The sequence below is a fragment of the Pinus tabuliformis genome, chromosome 4_1 (genome assembly GCF_031772625.1).
Source record: "Pinus tabuliformis cultivar Carrire ecotype Pingquan chromosome 4_1, CPIR1, whole genome shotgun sequence".
Taxonomy (NCBI): domain Eukaryota; kingdom Viridiplantae; phylum Streptophyta; class Pinopsida; order Pinales; family Pinaceae; genus Pinus; species Pinus tabuliformis.
The window spans coordinates 719,821,141-719,828,079 of NC_142303.1; positions in this window are offsets into that span (position 1 = coordinate 719,821,141).

Consider the following 6,939-nt stretch of genomic DNA (forward strand, 5'->3'; position numbering starts at 1 on the left):
TCAGGAAATCATCGACATGCCTCCACCTTCAAATTTTCTTTAGAATAAAAAACTCCAAGGGAAAGCAAAATTTCTAAGGAGGTTCATTCCAAATTACGCCAAACTTGCTAAAGGTTATACATGTATTTTGAAAAAAGAAGTTCCCTTCAACTGGGATTAGGTTGCGCAAGCTTTCTTTGATGCTTTGAAAGGTTCCCTAGTAAAAGCATCATTAATGTATGCTCCTGATTATCAAAAATACTTTAACCTATATCTCATTGCCACAGATACAACCATCACAATGGTTTTAGTACAAGAAGACAATGGAATAAAACATCTTGTGTATTATTTAAGCCACAACTTAAATGATACAGAGAGAAAGTACTCCTATGTTGAAAAGCTGGCTTTAGTGGCTGTTCAAGCAGTACAGAGATTTCGACACTATATACTCTTTCGCAAAACTACCATCTTGTCAGATTGCAACGCTATGACCTACATCCTTTCACGTCAGTTTCTAGGGGGAAAGTATTCAAAATGGATAGTCATTTTGTAAGATTTTGATCTGGAATTCACCAAATCCAAATCAAAGAAATCTCTAGTCTTTGCAAAGTTACTTTGCGACCTCCCATCGTCGTCCAACGATTTAACATCTAAAGCATCGATCGTGGATGAAACATTTTTTCTGATATCATCAAGCGACCCGTGGTATGGAGATATACTAATATATCTCCAAACCCAAACCTTTAGGACTAATACCTCTCACTCAGAACAACGATGTACTCGATAGCAAGCAAAAGACTACATGATCGTCGGTGATACACTTTACCATCGTGGTGTCGATACAGTTTTGCGAAGGTGCCTCATGCATGAGGAGGTTAAAAAGTCTTGAATGACTGTCATTCAGGCGCATGTGGGGGGAATCTATTTGGTTACGCTACTGCACAAAAAATATGGCGAGCTAGCTACTTCTAGCCTACTATCTTCAAAGATTGCAGTAAGAAGTTGCCATGCTTATCAAATTTTTTATCGCAAAACCAGATTACCACCTACACCATTGTATCCAGTAGTTGCTATTGGGCCATTCGCAAAATGGGGCATAGATTTCATGACATGTAACCCCACCTCTGCCAGGGGGCATGGGTATATCATAGTCGTTGTCGACTATTTTACAAAATGGACCGTGGCGATGCCTACATTAAACAACAACGGCGAAACGACTGCTCTTTTCTTTTTCAATCATGTAGTCTCTAGGTTCGGTGTTCCAAAATCTATAGTCACAGATCATGGATCGCATTTTCGCAATCACATGATGGTTGAATTGACTGCCAAATTAGGACAATTCCATGATAGTTCTACTCCATATTATCCGTAACCCAATGGACAGGTTGAAGTAATCAACAAAGTCCTTAAGCACATGCTGCAGAGAATGATTGGAGCCCACAAACGGGATTGGAATTTGATCTTATACTCAGCTCTATGGGCATATAGAACCTCAGTGAGAAATGCAACCAGATTTACACCTTTTCAGTTGGTGTATGGCCTAGAAGCTGTCTTACCAATTCAGTGTGAGATTTCATCTCTCAAGCTCACAATCGATTTACTTCCCGAAACTTTAGATGAAGAGGCTTGTTTCTTGGAACTAACCTGCTTGGATGAAACTGGTCATGACGCCGGGCTGGCTAACGAAACGCATAAGAAATGTGTCAAAGTGCAATTTGAGAAAAATGTTAAGCCTCGTGTCTTCTCAGAAGGTGACTTGGTATTACTCTACGATCAGGACTCTGATAAATTGGGAGTAGGTAAGTTCTAATCATTATGGATGGGCCCCTACATTGTTAAATGGGTATTAGTAAAAGAAGCCTACGAGCTGGTAGATTACAATGGAATTCCACTGTCACAACCTGTTGAAGCCTCGAAAATCAGGTCGACAACAAGGGGGATACCCACACGGTCTGGACCTTGGTTGGCAGCTCCTTATCCGTTTGGTATAGTGGGTCCGACAAGGGATAATGGGACCAGTTTCCCAATCTAAAGGGGTGTGTGTGTGTGTAGAGTTGGATTCTGTTGATCTAAGAGTATTTTAATCTAATTTAAATCAAACTCCTAAACTAACACTATGCTACTGTAATCTAATGAGAAACAACACATCTAATCTACGCTAACATAGGTGTATTTCTTCTGTTATGCGATCTAAAAAGATTTCGAACAATAACTGGTAATAAAGATCATTCAGCTATCATAAGAATAGAAATCAATTAAGATAAACCATTCTGCATAAGAAGTTAAGCAAAACAGTTGTGAACAGCATATCGCATAATAAGTTATTCATATATCAAGCACAAACAAATGACTCCACCGTACAGAAGTGCCAAATGGTAACCCACACATTCATGCATTAACGTATAAACAACTGAAACTGCATATCACTTTAAGAATATGAACAGAAACAAGTCAAGAGATAAAAGTACCATTTATGACTGGTTCCACTCATAAGCTTCAAGCAATAACGATTTATCTCTACTTGTTCTAACATCTACTAAGAGTACAAAAGTGCCACATCAGTAGCAGACATTAAATGCAAACATTAATAAATCTTGATCCATCTATTCATCAAAACCTCCTCTGAGGGTGTAGAAGTGCATGTTCCGAGGACAAGTTTTTTGACAAATTTCTGGACCCTTCTCTAAATGCATGAGAAGGGTTAAAATACTACTTCCTAATTCTAATAATAGTATTATTACAAAATTTAGGATGCGGTTTTCAAATGACCGTCCTTTTTCTAATCTAGTTAAAAAGAAAAAACAACTTTCCAAGTAAGGCTACTTCTGAACTTGGTCCTTAAAGTTGCAAGTATCTAGCATAGGCTTAAGAAGAGTCGGTTGACTGATTTCGGCGCTGAGCTGTGCTGCGAAAACAACATCCATGAGAGCTGGTGCTATTTTTTCGGCTTCGTTTGTGATGCATTTCACCGTCATCCATTAGCTGTGCGGCTTGACTAAGTACGTCCAGTAGCATTCCCAATTCAACCTGGCTAATGCGTGGATTGCTCTCTCCTTTGCCTGTATTCTGGGATTTTCCTCTTCCAGCAGCCTGTACATGCTTTCCCATGTTGATATTCCTACGTCTTTGTTACAGGCTGTGTCTGTATACAAAGGCGCCATTTCCTTTGTCTTTTCCTTTGCTTCAGAGCTTTGAGCTTTGTGTTTCTTTCCCATTTCTTCCTGCGTCTGTGTTTGAATCGTCTTAGCTCTTCGTTCCTGCAGATTACGAGTGAAATGGAAATGAATGATCCAGAAAGGTGATGGGAGAGTTTTAAATGCAACAGATATATCAAATATGCCACCTTACGTGAAGTAAATCTTTACAAAGGCACGCGTCTTTAATTCACTTAATAACTGACAACTAATTCATTTACTATCATTAAAAGCGCATGATTTCAAGTCAGATTATGGTAAGTGGCTTTTTCTTTGAATGGCGTGCCCGAAGGATTCGTAATGAAGTGATTTATGATTTGCTTACGTAAGCTCGCATAGCGCGCGATCGCAAGTCGCACCATCGCAAATCGCACCATCGCAAATCGCATGGGTGTAATATCGCAACGATCGCAACATCGCAAATCGCAGAACTTTGATGTTTGCCAAATCTTGTCGGTTCATTTCTACGATATGCGATCGACGTTATCGCAGATCGGCAAATCTTTAAGTTTTTCTTTATGAGGATTACTTTTTTGCGACGCGATGACATTCTTAACACGAGGATTTTGCGCATATCGATATTTAAAGAGAAATGGAGGTATTTCATATCTTTTGCAACGCAACTTTAAAGATCTTCTCTTTATCATAGACTTAGGTTTTAAAATGTTCAAAAGACTTGCCTAAGCCCATGATGGTAACCTTATTTTGGGGGAAGGAAAATCTTGTTTTTTCTAAACATTAACTAAGGGTCCCCGTTCATTTAAGTATTTTGGTCAACACTTAAATGAATTAAGGGGGGGGTTGTTGCTGGCCACAACAATTGGTGATTCACTTGGGAGAACCAGTTATCTCTGATCTTCTATTGACGCTTTCAAACTCCTAAAAAAAAAATTCTCAGAGAACTTAAACTTTATTATGAAAAGATAAAGCATATCATACTTCAACCTGTCAATGATGTTTTGTTTCAACCTCTTTCTATTTTGATTACTTGCATCCTCAGCTTTGTCCTTGCATTTACATCAGCCATTACTTGGTCTTGTAAAACATAAAATAAAGTTTCCCCTGTGTAGCAGCCTTTTTTTTTTTAATATGCTCCTTTGTCGCAGGTAGAGGCTCTGCTGCCAGCAGGCGTCCATAGCCTCGACAGGGTTACCTATTACCCAGTAATGATCCTTTATCCTGCTTAAGGTTATTTACAACCTTTTTAGAGAAAAACCCATTTTGACACTTTTTTCTTTTTTATTCTCTAAAGAACAATGTCTTGGTTTGGTGGCCAAATTATGACACAGTCATTCACTTGATTTACACTTTTGCTAAACAAGCTGGCTCGTGATGAGACCCCTTGTCTTTTGATTGCAACAATCTCGAGTCGTTGCCCTGTTTTGGTAGACAGCATTGGCCAAGTCAGCAAGTTATAATATCTGTGATCATGATAAGCCGGCTCGTGATGAGACCTCTTATTCTTTGAGATATAGTGTTTCTTTTTGGGTTGTTCCTCTGAATGCTGCGATCCCCTTTAGCAGGGAGGAAGTCAAATTTTCTTTCCTTAAGAAAGTTCTGGACGACAATGATAGAGTTGTTTGGAAATGGCTGTTTCTACAGAGAATCTTTATTTCATTATTGATACCTTTCATTGTACTGACCTAAAACAATTTCTTTACCGAGGTAGCTTTCTTCAGATTTCTTGGAGTTGAAACTAGCATCATATCTGGGTTAAAGTTCTAATGATAATAAAGATTAAGCTTTCAAAAGATTTGTTGTTCATAGAAGCAAAAGTTTGATGTTTTTGACAGAGAAAAGGTGTCCTTAGTAAATGTCAAATGCTGTTAACCATAGCAAACCTTATTATGGAGACAAATATTTAACTATTATGAGAGATAGACATTTTCTAGGGTTATGTACAGAATAGGGATAATCCCTTCTCTTATTTTGCCTATCAATTATCAAAAGCAAACCTAACAACCTAGCTAAATTACTCCTACTCCTATTCTAGCTATATACAGAAAATTAGCTAGGTGAAATGATATTTCCAATGGAACCATCTCTTCATTTTTATGCCTAGCCGTTTGTAACTTCCAAACATCAGTATTAGGATCCTAATTTTCCTTGGACTATTAATGTTGGATGTGGAATAAGAATGCATGACCTCAGTTGGAATTCTGTCTGATATTTCTTTCTCACGAAAACTTCTTTCCAACTGGATACCTATTGGATCATCAAAATTAGGATGAACTTCTGTTATGGATTGATGACCTCGTAATAGGAAGGATGATAAGCCAGGTTGTGAATATGATTTTTTAATTTCAATGGCTTGTAACATACTGTTCGTTAAAGCTGAGCTTTTAGCGATCTTGTTTAAAAGGAAATTTTCCATATATAAATCACTAAATCGTTCGATGCAAAATAGATGGAAATTCCCGGAAAGATATTTATCGATTGGCGCGAATGGCCAATAAGTTTCGAAAGGTACTTTCCTTGGTTGATGGTGTTCTGGATGCCAAAGAAGTTTCTTAAGAAAGTCTGACATTGATTGATGTTGAAATTGAGAAAGTTCTACACTTCCTTGACACAGCTTATCTTTCCAAAATGGTGGCATGTCTTTCGAATGTTCTTTGATAAGATGCTCAACATGCCACAATAATCTATCAAAATCCTGAAAATTTAAAACAAAATCCGATTTTGTACAAAATGGGTGCAAGTGAGAAAGAAATGGATGATTATCTGTACAAATAGTGTTACAGCACAACTGGGATTTACTTGTAATATCTTGCTTCTCACAAGAACTGGCCAGAATTATGGGATCCGAGTAACTTCAAATTCCGTCTTGTGAATTAGAAGATAAGTTATGATTGTGAGCAGGCCTAGAGGTTTCATCATAATATGGATCATAGATCGGGACATTGTCTTGGATAGTAAAATCATGCAAATGATCTTTTACTTTGAAATGAGGGTTCACTGATATGATTCCTAAATTAGGATATCTCTCATTAACTGAGCTTAGTTGAGTCGCTTAGGACAACTCAAAAACATCATCGTTTTCAAAGTAGCTATCATAAATGATTTTACAGGTTTCCCTAGATTCCTCTTTTTCGTCATATATTTTCAGACAAGGAAGGTGAAGTGGTTCTTGTTTGAAAATGGCCGAAGGATGTTATATAACTGTCTCATTATCCTGAAAACCTAATGATGGCTTGTTTGAATAATCCTCTGTGTTTCTTGAGATATCTTTAATATTTAGAGGGGAGAAATTATCATCACTAAAAACATCAGGATAAAGAGAAAAATGCGATTCTGGAACAATGCATTTGAAAACATCATGGAAAAATCTTTGTTCATCAGATTCATCATAGACATCGGGCTTTAGATCATACCTTTGTGTACTGATACTTTTTGAAAGAGAAATAGTTTGTTGTTTTAACCTTGGCACCTGCATTTGTTGATTTGCAATGATATTATCTGACCTTGTATCAAAGTCATATTCTGGTTCCAAGGTAGGCTTTCCTCTAGCATTCTCGCTTTTGTCTTCTTGCATTAGAGCATGCATGACTCCCAAGCTCTGGGGACTTTCTTCATCATGGCTGATTTGTATATTCAACTTGGAATCCTCATTCATGTTAGAAGAAAATGAGACAAAGGTTGAACTAATTTCTGCTTGGTCAGTCACAGGAGGTAGGGAATATTCAGCATAATCTGAAGATTCTTCATCGGTGAATTCACTTTCAAGATCATACTTTAGACAATTAAGATGAAATCGCATATTAAAATC